The 15,224-nt window shown below is 51.4% G+C and overlaps 1 protein-coding gene across 5 annotated transcripts in view; it reads right to left on the bottom strand.

The window, feature by feature from the left end:
* Window positions 1-14,734, bottom strand: part of ELFN2 (extracellular leucine rich repeat and fibronectin type III domain containing 2) — a 58,078-nt gene extending 43,344 nt beyond the window's left edge. For 2 of the 5 annotated variants that reach the window (XM_024200135.2, XM_024200137.2), the window contains exon 1: window positions 14,664-14,734. The gene's annotated coding sequence lies outside the window, so the exon portion shown is untranslated. Of the gene's footprint in view, window positions 1-14,289; window positions 14,334-14,574; window positions 14,604-14,663 lie in introns of those variants that run through there. The other 3 variants (XM_024200139.2, XM_024200136.2, XM_024200138.2) reach the window with 3 other exon arrangements.
* Window positions 14,735-15,224: the final 490 nt, after the last annotated feature.

Below are 15,224 nucleotides of genomic sequence, written 5' to 3'. Positions count from 1 at the left end.
ACCTTCACTCAAACTCCTGAACCCAACCATGGCCATGAGTCTTCACCCAACTCTCCTGAACCCAACCACAACCCTGAACCTTCACCTAACCCCTGTGCACTAAAGCCCGAGCCTTTGCCTAACGCCCCTGATCTGAAGGAGGGCAGGAACACCAGGGGTACTGAGCCTTTACCCAAATATCAAACCCTGAACCTTTCCCCACAATCACTTGGCCAAACTTCAGAATCAAGCAGCCCAGGAGCCTTCTTCCAAATGCTGTGACCTGAGCCCCTTACCTGACTCAAACCACCTCAGTGCCCTGAACCAAAATCCTGAGCCCCAAATGTTTGCCCAACACCTCAGTCTTTGTCTTTGCTCTGAACCCTGGATCTTCACCCAAACCCTCTGAACTAAGCCACTGAAACAAAATTCTAGCACCTGAACCAAACCCCCAAATACAACAAGGAGTCTGGTGGCACCTTAAAGACTAACAGATTTATTTGGGCATAAGCTTTCGTGGGTAAAAACCTCACAGACTAACAGATTTATTTGGGCATAAGCTTTTGTGGGTAAAAACCTCACTTCTTCTGAAGAAGTGAGGTTTTTACCCACGAAAGCTTATGCCCAAATAAATCTGTTAGTCTTTAAGGTGCCACCAGACTCCTTGTTGTTTTTGTAGATACAGACTAACACGGTTACCCCCTGATACTAAACCCCCAAATGGGAACCTTCCCTCAAATGCCCTGAGCAGAGTCCCGAACGTCCACCCACCCACCTGGAGGCAAGCCCCAAACTCTCACCCAAGCCTATAGTTCAAGCCCTGACCCCAAACCTTCGCCCCGTGTCCTTCAAATTGAACTTCAAGCCCTGAATCTTCCCCCATTAATCCGGATCCAATCCCAAATTTTATGGTGAAAATCCCAAACCTCATGGAGAAAATCCTGAATCTTCACACAGCCCCGTAAACTGAAGATCAATTAATCCTTTGCAGGTGGGAAAGTTCAACCTTGGAACCCTCCCTCGCACCAGTGTCTCCCACCTGGTACAACAAAGCCTTATGGGAAAATCCTGGTTGGGTTCTTCTGCTGCTCCTGGGGGGCTGCATCCAGAGGCCATTCCATGGGGCTCAGGAAGCTCTTCCCAGTCTTGTCCCCACATGGCAGAAGAGGCTAAAAGGTGCCCCTCTCCCAGTCTGACACCAGTGCAAATTTAGTGAACATTTCACTGGTGACGCTCCAACCAGAAAAACCTCCCTGTTAATATTCAAACACACAGCTCAGCCAGAGTCCTCTGAGTCTGGCCCCCAGCACCACCTGCTATTCCACTCTTGGGCTCCGCTGATGTACCTCACTCCTGATCTGTGGCACCTCTTCCCCCATGCGAATCCTGAGCTCCACACACAACTCTGCCAAGGTGCTTCAACCCTCACCTGCAGCCTGCCCTCCCCTCCCAGCTATTCCAGCCCTGGACACACACACACACACACACCCCACAGCCCTGCCAATGCAGTTCAATCGTCTGCCCTGTAGCATAACCTGCTGCTCCATTTCTAGGGCCCCCTTAGGCAGAAAGAGAGACCGAGTCCCTGATTGCCATTCTGGCTAGATTCTGATTACTAAAACATGCCCCTCCAGAAGATACATTAATAGCCCATAAAGTTAACTTAATCCAGCCAATCTTGTGTGGTCTCTGCCTGAATTCTTGATTAAATTAACATTATTGAGTCTTAATTAGCATGTGAGGCAGAGGTGGCATTACTAATGGAGATAATGCACAACGTTAAAAATAAACAGGCCGCCCTTCCCCCTGCCGCGCATGCAAATCTCCTTTGGGATTGAGGTGATGTGAGATTCCCCCAATGATAAGCCATGCTGAGGGGAAGGGGTGGTCTGGGCCAGAACGACTGACGGGACACACGGGCAAATCAATGCACCAGGGAGCGTCATTCCTCTCTGCCAACATCCAGCCCCAGCCCCTCATCCCCGGGGGTGAGTCCCACATCAGTGGCCTTGGAAGCAGAACCGCAGCTGATCCTGACCAGATTCTACCTTCACTACGACAGGTGCTTCGGGGCACACAGATCGCTCAGGGAGTGAGAGTGCTCAGCCCACACTAATCCCTCCGGCCTTCCAACTCACCCTCAGTAGGAGAGGAGGGCTAGCAAGCAAAGATCTCAAAAGGCCAGGGCGGCACCAGTGGAGACTGCTCAGAGGCATGTGGGGTTGACAGGGAAAGGAGCTCAAAGGAGGCAGACAAGGGATCTCTGGGAAGATCTAAAGGGATGCAATTCACATGTGCATTTCTTGACCAGGTAAGGAATGGACTGGGGTGCTAGGTTAGTGTACAGAGGGACAGTGTAATGGGGGCAGGCTTGGCAGTGCAGTGGGTGGTTGCTTGAGGCTGGGGCTCTACCCATGGCTTAAGATCACAAGTTAAATGAGTTCAGTGGGTCTGAAGTGCCACTTGTGTGCTGTTTGTGCACACCTCAAACCCACGAGCCAGAACCAAGCCGCTCTGTTACTTCCAGCCAGGACTGACTGGCTCTGGCCAAGAGATCTGCTGCAGTGGAATAGCAGAGGGGAAGCTGCAGGTCATGACAGGCCTGCACAGCCAGAGCTGTGGGTGGGAGCTGGACTAGCGGTGGGTGCTGAAAGCCAGGGTAAGATGCATTGGCAGAGCTGGGGGTGGGAGCTGAAGACTGGCACAGCAAGCAGTGAAGCGGGTCTGGACTGGAGCACCTCAGCAGAGCTGTGGGTGGGCAGCTCGCCCAGCGCCTGCCTGCGCTATACTGCCTCTAGACAGTGATTTCAGACTTTTATTTTCATGGGCAGGAAAAATCACTCACAAAATGTGAAGAGAAAAAAACTGAAGAGCCAGCGAAGGGGGGGATGTCTGTACCTAGGGCAGTGCTGAGAGCGTGTTGCTGGCACCCCCACAGCGCAGCCTTGCCCCTCCCTCAGTGCCCGCAGAGCACCGCTGCTCCCAGAAACACACGGGGAGACTTTGTGGAGGTGCCAAGGCACATGAGAGGGGCAGCCTGGCACACTCACGGGTGCACGCCGTTGGATCCCTAGGACATCACACAACTATCATCAGCATGCTCTGGAGGAGGGCGTGTCCCAACGGGCTGAAGTCTCTCCCATCCCTCTTTCCCTGACCGCTAGCACCCATAACTGCAGAGATGGAGACTTGGGGCCTGATCCAACGCTCACTTGAATAGAAAGGTTCCCAATGGGCTTTGGATCAGGCCCTGAAGCATCAGTCTGCACTATATGCCTTGCTGTGGTGGAAGCTGGTTATAGTCCCTCTCCCACACGGCAGTGACATTCAGCACCAGGTCTGCTCCCTGCAGCATTCCCAGGCCCTTGATGGTCCCGGGGCTGACGAAGCCATGGCAGGGACCTAGCTCTCCCACAAGGCAGTGCAGAGCACTCACCCCTCAGGCCAGACAGCCAGCTCCACCAAAGCTATTTCTTGCAATCTTTCTTCTCTAATCCTGTTGAGCCATTTTTAAGTTCCTTTGAGGCGGAGATGGAAAAGCCGCTGCTGCCCTAAGATGTTTTCCTGACCTGGCGCAACTCAAGATAAAGGCTTTGATTTCAAACATTGCAGTGGGATCTGTCAATAGTCCATAATATGGATTAAGGAAAACAAACAGAGACACATAGCCCCGCTGGCATTAGGTGAGAGAGTGCGGATGGAGAAGACAGAGGGAGGAGAGAGAGCACAGAAGAGAGAGGGAAAGGGAGAGTGGGGAGCGAGGGAGGCGTAGGAGGAAAAGAGATGGAAGCGGGGAAGGAGAGACAGAGATACACGGAGTATATTGCAGGGATTATCTCCTGCCCAGCCTCTCCCACCCATAGGTATCTCCAGCAGACATAATGGTACCAATGGCAGGGCTGTGGAAAACTCCAGGGACCCGGTTTTTCACCCCAAACTCCTTCTCCTTCCCTTGTGCCCCTCACCTACACGGCAAGCACATGCTCCAGGTGTCTGTCCCCACCACCCTCCCCCTTGCTTGAGTCTACCTGGAAAGTTGCCTTTTATCCTGACAGCTACAAAGAGGATCTGGGAAAGGGGAAACACCCACAGTATTAACCCAGACTGCACAGCCAGGAGGTCTCTGAGACTGGAGATGATGCACAGAGCAGCCCCCAGTTTGCCCTTAGCGTGACCCTGACTCAGGGGGAGGAGATGGGATACAACCCAGGAGACTCTCCTAGTTGGTTGTGGGTAGACTACAGCTGCGTGCCATCCAGGTGGGCGCCGCACTCCAGACGGGGCCTCCAAAAACTGGGCAGAGGGCCAGGGGAGCAGCCAGAGGAGCAAGGGCTGAGGAGGACAAGGGGGGAGATTATGGGAATGAAAAACCAGAGGCCCTGCAAGGCGGTGATTCCGGAGTCTTGTGATATAACTGGGTGCTACAGACAGAGCGGCTCTGTTCTGTGCCCCAGACCTCCCCATGCTGCTCACCTCTGCTACTTCCTCCTTCCCCTCCTCCCTCACCCTGGGCCAATCGACCACCCCTCAGCCCTCCTTCCCTCTCTCATCATTAAGTCCCCTCTCCCCTCTCTTGCTCCCTACATTACAACCACCTTCAGCATCCCACTTGCAACTGGTCCCTTCCCTGGCTCTCCACACAGCCCTCCCTAGACCCTGACGCTCTCCGTAACCCATCCCTAATTCTCCCTTTCTCAGCAAAGTGCCAGGGAGAGCAGCTCTCTCACCAGCCACCTCACACAGCAGCATCCTCAGCCCTTAATCTGGACGGCTTGGAAACCACTTTCCCTCCTTAGAGCTGACCTCCTTCTTCCCACCCCTTCACCTGACCTCCTTCTGTAGAGCTGACCTCCTTCTGTAGGCTGCTGCTGACTCCTTCTTCCCACCCCTTCACCTCCATCGCCATGGACCACTCCATTCCCCCCAAACCTCCTCTAGAGCCCTGGTTTCCTCCCGTCCAGGTTCTGCCCCTCCTTAGCAATCTGCTCTGTCCCAAAGGGCACTCCTCTCTGCCTACAGGCCCGTCCCCACGGAAGTCTGGGGGAAAATTCCTTCCTAACCATAAATATGGTGATCAGTTAGACCCTGAGCATGTGGACAACACCCACCAGCCAGATACCTGGGAGAGAATTCTCTGAAGTAATTCTGTGCCCTCCCCATCTAGTGTCCCATTTCCAGTCATTGGAGATACTTGCTAATAGCAAACACAGATGGGCCATATGCTCAATGCCTCAAAGACAGACATGCTCCTCTCAGAGCCTCCTCAAACACAACTCCAGCTCCTCTAGCTCCCTCCTTGATTCCTGTCGCCAACCATTAGTGTCCTCCTGAATTTCCCGTTTCCTGTGTCTGCAGATTTGCCTAGCATCACTTCCACAGCCTTGCCTGTGCGTCCGTTGCTGCCTTAAAATCCCCATCCAGGTCCTCATCTCCTCTGGCCTTGGCTTTGACCTCTCTTCTCTTTAGCCTCCCCAGGTCTCGCTTTCGAGGCTCCTGCATGTGCAGAATCACACTGCTGGACTTCTCACCCATGCAAAGGAGCAGACACATCAGTCTGAGATTCCATCGGGTCCCCGTATATCCCAGAATGAAGTTCACAAGCACCTTCCTTGTTTGTAAAGCCCTCTGTGGTCTTGCTCCATCCCACCTCGTGGACCTTGACTCTCTCCACTGACCACAAAGCCCCCTCCCTGCTTCTTCCACTCATCTCATACCAGCCTCCTCTTTGTCCTTTCACACAATCCCAGCACTGTTGGCGTGACAGCCTTCTCTGCATCTCCTGTTCACCATTTCTCATTGCCATATCATATCAAATCTCACCTGGAAACACCCCTTTTCTCTCAGGCCTCTGTCCCTCTGCCATTATTTATTATTTAATTCTGCTCTGGCATATTGGGGTCTGGCATGAGTGAAAGACACTGTTCAATGCCGTGCTTTTTTAGTGAGCAATGAGAAGAGTAGAAATAACAGATTTAAGATGGAACAAGAAAGGAGCAGTTGAAATTGCAGAAACAAGTTGTTTTTTACAACCAGATTAACACAGGAATGGAATCAAATTCCAGAAGGAGCAAGGAAAGCAAAATTGCCTGAGATCTTCCACATGAGCCCATGACGGGGACGGGATAGAGACAGATGTGACACTCAGGCTCCAGATACCCCAAGGGGAGAGCAGGGGGGTTGAACCCAAAAGAATAAGAAGTCAAATCAATGGATTGTGTACAATAAATGTCACAAAAGGTGGAGCAAGACAATCAATTCACATGGGGGGTGTCCGTAGGGGCATCCCTTCCCGCAATCTTGGAGCTGGACTGTGACTCAGGTCTAACTGCTATCAAAGATGACCTTCTGTCACGGAGTTCAGGATGCAGTCCAGACCAGTGAGGTGTTATGTCACCTCCTACCCTGTAACTCCCTGCCTGGGACGTTCACAGTCAGCAACACTCGTGCATGTCACACCCTGAGTGTCTCTGTATAGCTGCAGCCCTGATCCAGCAGCCTGCCAGCAACAAACCAGACACACTCCCTGGTCTCTACCCACCTTGGTTACTCCCTGCAGGGTGTCCCCAACACCTTACCAGTCCTGAATTTTCCCAAAACGATGTGCTCTACAATGTCCAGCCCTGTCCTGGACAGTTCAGAGAAATAATACGGTTCTTTTGTTCTTCTGAAGACACGAAAGCACATCACAGCTTATTAACGTAACTGGGGTAAATACACCCTTCCCTTTAAACACAGCACTGAGTTGGTTTATAAGAAAAATAAAAAAAAGATTAACAAAATAGGCAGAAGATTAACTGAGTTCATGCACAAGGAATGACAGAAAGCGTTACAAGTAAAACAAAACAAAACATGCTTCTAAAAGTCTAAAACTTAATCTAGCTAGATACAGGCTTTGTTCAAGATGGTTTCTCTCACCAGTCATTGTTCTTCTCAGCCATGGCTGACTTTCCCTCAGTTGGGATCTTCCACAGAAGAACAAGAGGCTGGTTTCCCTTGTCTTCCTAGGTGAAAGAGCTTCGACTAAGCATGTTTCTCACCTATAGTTAGTTTCCAGAAACGTCAACCCCCCATTGGTTGAAGGACCCATCTTTCTCAGCTTGCAAGAAGAGCTCTCTTCCCTTGTGTCTGCCTAGTGATGGATAACCTAGGGGTTCTCTACCCCTCCCTTTATAGTCCAGTAAACCTTTGAAAGCATCTCTCTCAAAGTTCATTGACTTCGCAGGAAGGGAAGAACAGCATGAGGTCATCCTGAAGCAGTCTTCCCAGCCCTCTGCTAAATTCTCTGTAAATGGGGCTTCCATTGTTTTTGGCCACACCTTGCTTAATTTCTTTGAAGACAGGTAGATAGCTGTGACATTCAATCCCTCCTGTCTGGGAGAGACCTGTTTCTCCCTTTGGGTCACTGACTTTAAAGCATAATATCATTAAGTATCCATATTTCCTCAGATAGCGTTAATACACACATTTCACAATTATATTAATCACCAGTGTGATATTAGCTTTCAAAAAAGACCTCACTCTATACACTTTTATAATACAGTAATATTGTATACAATCAGCATCACTTGAGATGTAGCCCCTCTATTTTTTACTGACCAGTAAACCTTTGCAATGTATTCTTTGAAAAGTAAAACCCAGACCAAGTTTCTCTCTCCTGCTGGGACACAGATGCCATTCTGTCTCCTCCCTGACTTGTTGGCTTGATAGCTTTGTTTACCGAATATGTAAAAAATAGACCTTCATTGTCTTTGCCTGAAGTCCCGGCTGGTCAGAGAACCAACTACACATCACTTTGTCTAATGTGCTTACTCACTGCTTGCCAAACATATTTTAAGAATATAAATCTAGGGCATATTCATAACTTTTTGTACACACCTCATGTATACATCATGCAAGAATATTAATGATCAGTGAGTTATTAGTTTTCCAATGATATCCTGCCTGACATCCTTTAGATACAGATTATAACCGTAGTGAGTTGGAGTACACTGAAATGGTCAGGCCATCTGAAACCCCTCACCTGATACCAGTGAGCCCCTTGCCCTCTGGCACTGGGATGCTCTTAGGGTCACAGCTCCCCCATTACAAAGCTGCAGGAGGGTTAGCCACTGGCTGACCCAGACGCAGCAGGTCAGAGCCCTCTTTCCTGGAGAAGGCATCTGCCACCATGTTTCCTTTGCCCTTTATATAGAAGAAACCTGTGTTGTCACCTTTGTCTGTTTGCAGTCTCCAGGACAGAATAGCAGCGAGTATCCATAATTACACCTACTGAGGTGTTACAAACATTGCACAGTGACATTAATGACCAGTGTGTTATTACATTTTACACGATATATTACAAGTCACCTTTTAAATAAGTAGTATGACTCCAGTGTATGAGGTGTAATGAGTATGTCAGGCCTGACAAGAGTTGCTGACACACCGTACTGAACCACAAATGGGTGTCAGTGTCACACCTTCCCTGCCCCGGAACCCTCGTAGGGAGAGTGTCTGTGGGATAGAGTTAATTCCCCCAACACCTTACCTCCCCTCCCCAAGGGTGCTGTTCTGGTGCCTGTCTGTCTGTGACTAAAACCTAATCCCACTCAAATCCCCGTTCCCACTCACTGAACATGTTGTCCCCTTGCTAGATTGTCTGTGACAGAGCTAATCCCTCTGAAGTCCCTTCAACCTTCCTGGACTTCTATCCCACTGCTACACTATTAGCATCTCCCGGCTAATCCTTTTGTTATCTGACCCCATTGTCCTGCTCTGTGACTGGGGGGGCTGATCCCCTTGACCCCACTGTCCTGGTGCTGGACTGTCTGTGACAGGGAGGGTGGCTGGTCCCCCTGAAATTGTCCTTCAAACCTAGATTATTCTAGCAAGTTTTTTTTGTGACAGAGTTCCCATCTGACCACAGACCATCCCTCCCCTCCTTATGAGGCCACTTCCTATACCATGTTTCTAGAACACCTGGGAGTGGGGGTCTTACCCCCCTTGCAGGCTCAGTCAGTCTACAATGGGGCAAGTCCCCTCTCCTCTGGGCTCCCTTGGCTTTTTCAACCATGTCTGCAGTTTTCTCCAGCAGCGAGACAGGAACGCAATAAAATGAAAAACGCAGTCAGCCGAAGCACAAGATTATGCAGAAATTAGAGACGGAAAAGGCCTCTTAAGTCACATCCTCCTGACTCCCGGCCAAGGCAGGATTGTTCCCCGCAGTATTTTTCACCTGCCTATCTTTAATTGCCCCGAGCGATCACGTCTCCAACGCTCCCCTCGGGAGACCCTTCCGTAGCCTAATCGAGCCTCACGGCAGGAAGTGTTTCCTGACAGCCAGCTGAAATTTTTCCCTTTGCTCAGTTTCATCCCGTTACTCCAATTTACACCGTCTTGCGCCACCTTAAGCAATTCCTCTCCCTCCTTGGTGTTTCCACCTCTTCACTGTGTGCAGACTGTTATCGTGTCATCGGTTAGCCAAGCTCTACATATTTAGCGCGTTTAATCTTTACTCATAAATCAGTCCCTCCAGCCCCTTAATCATTTTTCTGGCTCTTCTCTGAATTCACTCCAATTTGTCAACATCCTTCTGCTAGCAAGGCACCCAGGACGGAGCGCTGTTTTCTAGGCGGGTCTCACTAGAGCAGCGCAGAGAGGCACTATTAGCCGCTCGCTCCAGGGCATGTCGTCTCTGGATGTTGTCATATACAGACACCGTGAGAGCTAGCTCATTACATACAGCTGGCACCAGGGAATAGAATTCAAGAGCTTTATCTTTTGAAGCACAAACTCTCTGCCCAGGGAGTTAAAGCAGCAGAACAGGAGCTCTGACAGGAAAGGGAGTTGATATATACCTGGGCAAGGCTGTTCAAGTCTAGGAGGGGGCAGTGGTTCACACACATGTCCCAGCACAAAGAGTAGCTCACTTAGTTCATCCAGGAGAGAGGACCTCAGATACGCCAACAACTCTAACACACAAGCCATAGAAAGAACTGATGTGAGCCCTGACATATCCCAACTAGCCAAGCGGACACAATCAGGGTAAGAGTTTGTATGTCTAGAGCATCTTCCATCCAATGATCTCAAAGCACTTCACAAACATTAGCTTGTACCAATAATGATTAATGAAGTACAATATGTGAACATTAGGCCCATATTACAGTTATGGAAACTGAGGCACAGAGTGATGATGTGACTTGACAAAGCTCACATAGGACAGCCGGGGCAAAGCCAGGAATAGGACCCAGGTATTCTTACTCCCAGCCCCCACACCTCACCCACAGGACAAGCCACCCACCAAAAGCAAATGCCCACACATGTGCCAGAGAACGAGACAATGTATGTATGTGCAGTGAATGGTCACTGCTCCTCCTCTGCATTGGTACCCACCAGCACAGACACAACAATGCCGATAACAGCAACTTGCATTTATATAGACGCTTTAACTCAAAGCTCACCGAGTGCTCTACTAAGATGAACCCATTCACTCCCCTCTGGACAAAATCTCTCCTATCAGAACCCTGACCTCAAAATTGTTCTTCCCAACCCTGGGAACCTTGTGCTTTTCTATAGGTTCAACAAAGCTTCTTCTTGACCTAAGTTCTCAGAATGCCTGAGATTCTTCAGATTTCAGCATGGCCGGACAAGACTCACTGGGCCTGAGGCAGAGCCCAATAGTAGGAGATACATTCCCCATCACTAGCTGGAGACTGGGATGGAGGGGTCCTTGGACTCAGTTTATCAACATATTAGATTATGCAAGGTGTGGCTAAATAGATAGATCTGGGTTTTCATACCATATTCATCACCATGGTATCAGATAACATTCCATATATAGAGTGCTATTTAGCAACAATACCTTTCCAACCCAGGGCCACCTGTGAGTATTAATTACCTGTGTGAGTACTGATGACCCCAGTGTAAACCCTAAGATCATTAACCTCAGCCTAATGGTTGATCAACTTGTTTCCCCCTAAAATACCTTGGGCACAAGGCACCCCAAAGTAGCCATCCCTCCTCCATACATCAGCCAGGTAGAGATCTCATTGTCTTTGAGTTTCTGTTGACTGGTATGTATGGAGCACATAAAGCCAGTCTCCTCAGTATTAGAAAATTATTTTATGGATTCCATCTCCCATGTATTTTTATAGTTCTCCTCACTGTGGTATGTGGGCACCTCTTAAACCCCCATGACTCATGAGGTAGGTAAGAATGCTAATTATCATCTTCTAAACGAGGAACCAAGGCACAGATAAACTACAGTAGAACCTCACAGTTACAAACACCAGAGTTATGAATTGACAAGTCAACCACACGCCTCATTTGGAACTGGAAGTATGCAATCAGGCAGCAGAGACAAAAAAACCAAACAAAAACAAACACAAATAAAAACAAAAGTACAATAGTGTGTTAAACATAAACTACCAAAAAAATAAAGGGAAAGTTTTAAAAAAAGATTTGACAAGGTAGGAAAACTAGTTCTGTGCTTGTTTTATTTTAAGATGGCTAAAAGCAGCATTTTTCTTCTGCCTAGAAAAGTTTCAAAGCTGTATTAAGTCAATGTTGAGTTGTAAACTTTTGAAAGAACAACCGTAACGTTTTGTTCTGTGTTATGAACAATTTGGAGTTACGAATAACCTCCATTCCCGAGGTGTTTGTAACTTTGAGGGTCTACTGTAAATGACATGCCTAACATCACCCAAGGAGTATGTGGTAGAGGTGAGAATTAAGCCCAGGTCTTCTGAAGCCTAGTGCAATGCCCATAACCACAAGACCATCCTTCACCTGAAGCTCCCAACTGGCTATCCTACCGTTGATGTCATTCCTGTGACACCAATGCTGCCTAAGTAGCACACCTGGCTCTTTTTTGTCAGCATGTACAGCATTAATCCTGTTTCATGACAGTAGGAAAGTTCTCCCACCAGATCACCTCTGGAAGGAGGCGGGTCACTGACCTTCAACCTGGTCCCCCACCTTTGAACTCTTGCCTTTCAGCCCAACACAAGCCATTCTATAAACACCTTCTTTCTAGAAATGTGCTGCCCAGAATATTTTGTTCCTTGACACCCCAACATTCAATGTGGTGCTAGGATTCCTGTCTTTATGACCTGACTCAACATCATCACCAATTGAGGCTATGTCACTTAGTTGCAAAGCCTCATGTGAAACTGAGATTGCCTGATTGCCTGTAAGAATGCAGGCCAAAACCATGACCATCCAGAGAATTTCAAAACAGCGGTGACCCTGGCTGGGGCTGGCCTAGGAGATTTTACCCCATCTGTAGAAACTGAAGGATATGTCTGAGGGATAGCAATCCCTAGTTTTCTGCCAGCACTGAGGACATCCTGTCATCCTGGCCAGCGCTTTTGTCCTTTTGAAAAAGGAAACAAAACCATTCACACTGAATGCAATGGGGACTGCTCCCTAGGCAAATGGCACCAATACCTTTCCATATGCGATTGCTGTAGCACCCCGACCCCACACTGCCACCTGGTCTACAATGGGCCAGGTTCTTGTCTAAAATGAGGCACTGCTGTGGTATGTCTTTTGTCAGATTATGGTGTGATGTGCTGTCCTGAGTTAAACTGGCTCTGACCCAGCTGCTAGGATCTACTGGAGCTTTCGAGGATCTAAACAGGCCTCCATGCAGCTGCTACGATTTTTCATGGCTGAAATGGCTCTGATATGGCCATTAAGGTCTTCTGAGCCTAAACTAGTTTTGATGAGACTGCTAAGATCTCTCCTGCTTGAACAGGCTTTGGCATGGCCTCTAAGATCTCCCATGGCATGCTCCGGGCTGCATCCATTAATGGAGCAAACGCCAAGCGGGAGAGAGGAATTTAAGCCACTTTTCGGCCCTCTCATTTCTATCCTCATTTGATCAGTTTATGTATGTGAAATTAACAGTCTTCTTGTTTTAATCCCATCCTGCAATCCACGCTGCATGACACAAGCTGGATTCCAATAACCAACCCAGAACCAGCCCTGCTTTTTGGCAGGTAGATCCCATGCCCCCAGTGCCTGGAGAGGTCTTCTCATCCACCCACTCTCATCACCATGGGGTGAGGGCCACAGCCACAGCCCTGCCTATGATGCCTTAGCAGTTGGGCAGGGCCCCCATCCCCAGGTTTGCACCCTTGTGGAGCTCCTGCTTTACATGCGGAGGGGCATATAGGGAGCGATTTGTTTGATGCGGGGCTCGCCCCTCCCTCATCGCGCCCCCGCCGTCTCCTCGCCTGTGTCTTCCTGCTATGCAAACAGGGAGGGGGCGGCGGAGGGAGGTTGGGGGCGGCGGTATTTAAATAGATTAATAATGCATGTTTCATGCAAATGAAGCTTGCCCGGGCTGTTGCATTAGCGCTGCCGGGAGGCTGCACCTCCCCCGGACCCACACGGGCGGGGGCTGCTCAGCACACAGCGCCGCGGTGGCAGCATCACGCCCAGGCGCTCGGGCCCCGCTCCCCAGCGATCCCACCCCCGCCCCGGGCGTGACACAGCGCGGCGCAGGCGAGCCCCCCTGGTATGGGCCCGGCCACCCACCTCCCAGACCGACCGCCCCAGAGCCCCGCTCAGCACCCCGGCCTCGCGGGGGAAGGGGTGAATACTGAACCCTTCCGCGCTTCCAAGTCCCACCCCCACGTGCATGCATGTGCACTCTCTCCGACCTGCAGCAGGCACCCATGTGCACTCACACACACGTGCGCACACAGGAGGACGCATGCACATCCCGGGGCGCGCGCGCCTGCATGCATGCTGACACACATGTGCACGCCACACGCGCACACAGGAGCAGACGCACAGACAGCACCTCCCGAGCATGTCGGCTGCTGCAGCACCAGCAGATCTCTGCTGCTCTCCGGCCAGCTCCACTGTCTGTCCTGGGATGACAATGGGATGCGCCTGGTCCCCCTTGTTCAGATTCTCCTCCCCGCACCCCGTGGTCCAAAGCAGGGGGCTGCTGACGCATACAAATGTGGGCACTTTCTCGGGTGCAATAAACCGGCGCGCGGGCACCCGGCTCCCAGCACACACACAGGCACCCGGCTCTCCGGGCTGGCCCCCTGTGGCGCTGGCCACACACCACACATTCCCGGGGAGCCTTCTGCAGCCAGTGGAGCCTGCCAGCAGAGCACGGGGGTGGCAGGGAGAGCAGGAGGCTGACTTTTCCCACCCACCCAAAACATAGCCCCGCCACCCACGCACTCCTGCCTCTGCAAAGAACCCCCGCCAAAGTTTGCAAAGCCACAGAGGCTGGAGAAAAGGGGGGGGGGGGGGAGAGACGCACAATCTCCCTCTTGCCACTATAGTTGCCAGCACAAAATTAAAACCTACCCCTCCTGCTCCTGCAGGGGTTGCAACGGAGAAATCCAGCCGACCCCAGCTGCACGCCGCCGGCTCGGCATATTCACGACCCCCCGGCACACAGGGAGACCACCTGCATGCAAGGCAACGCTCCCTCCCCTCTTCACATGTGCTTCATGTGGCCGGCCAGCCCCTCGGAGCCTCTGCCCTGCCTCCACCTGGCCCCAAAGCAGCTACAGCCCTGGAGAGAGACCGGGGAGATTGGAGGGGGGAGGGAGAGATGCAGAGGGCGGGTTTGATCCTTCTCTCCCTAACCTGGCTGGGAGACAAGGGGCGACACGAAGAGCCGGGGCGGAAGCCAGCCCCACGGTGCATGCACAGCCGCCGCCGAGCGAGACCCATACCTGCCGATCCAGCGGGGAGACTCTCAGCCCCCTCTTGGCTTCGATGATCGCTAGTGCAAGGGCTGGCGCTCCCGCCGCGCGCGCGCGTGTGTGTGTGTGTGCGCGCGGGGCCCCCTCCCCCGGCCTCACCCCTTTGCACGGTGGGTTCCCCTCTCCCCCAGCTGCTTCATTGCCCCGAGGCCCAGCGGCCGGGCTCACGATCCCCCGGCCGGGCGGAGACGGAGGCTGAAGCCGGGGCGGGCAGAGACAGGCGGGGGATTCGCCGCCGCTGCTGCTGCATCACCGGGAGCACCAGGCAGAAGGGGCTGTAGTGGCATTTAAACCGCCAGTGATTAATTCGGCCCGGGCTCTGGGGCGAGAGGCGATGCTGCTGCTCCCAGCTGGGGAGGCTGTGACAAGTGAAGGTCTGTCTCCCATGGAGCTAGCGCCCAGCCACAGCTCCGGTGCACACAGGTAAGGGGGTGGGCCTCCCTTAGAGATGTTAAAACACACACATGCAACAGCTGCTGGGGACCTACACCCCTCCCCTCACACGATCGCACACATGCAACAGCTGCTGGG

The sequence above is a fragment of the Terrapene carolina genome, unplaced genomic scaffold (genome assembly GCF_002925995.2).
Source record: "Terrapene carolina triunguis isolate 2854851 unplaced genomic scaffold, T_m_triunguis-2.0 Scaffold247, whole genome shotgun sequence".
NCBI classification, from domain to species: Eukaryota; Metazoa; Chordata; order Testudines; family Emydidae; genus Terrapene; species Terrapene triunguis.
Note: the sequence above shows the minus strand (reverse complement) of the source record. Positions and strands in the feature narration are given on the sequence as shown.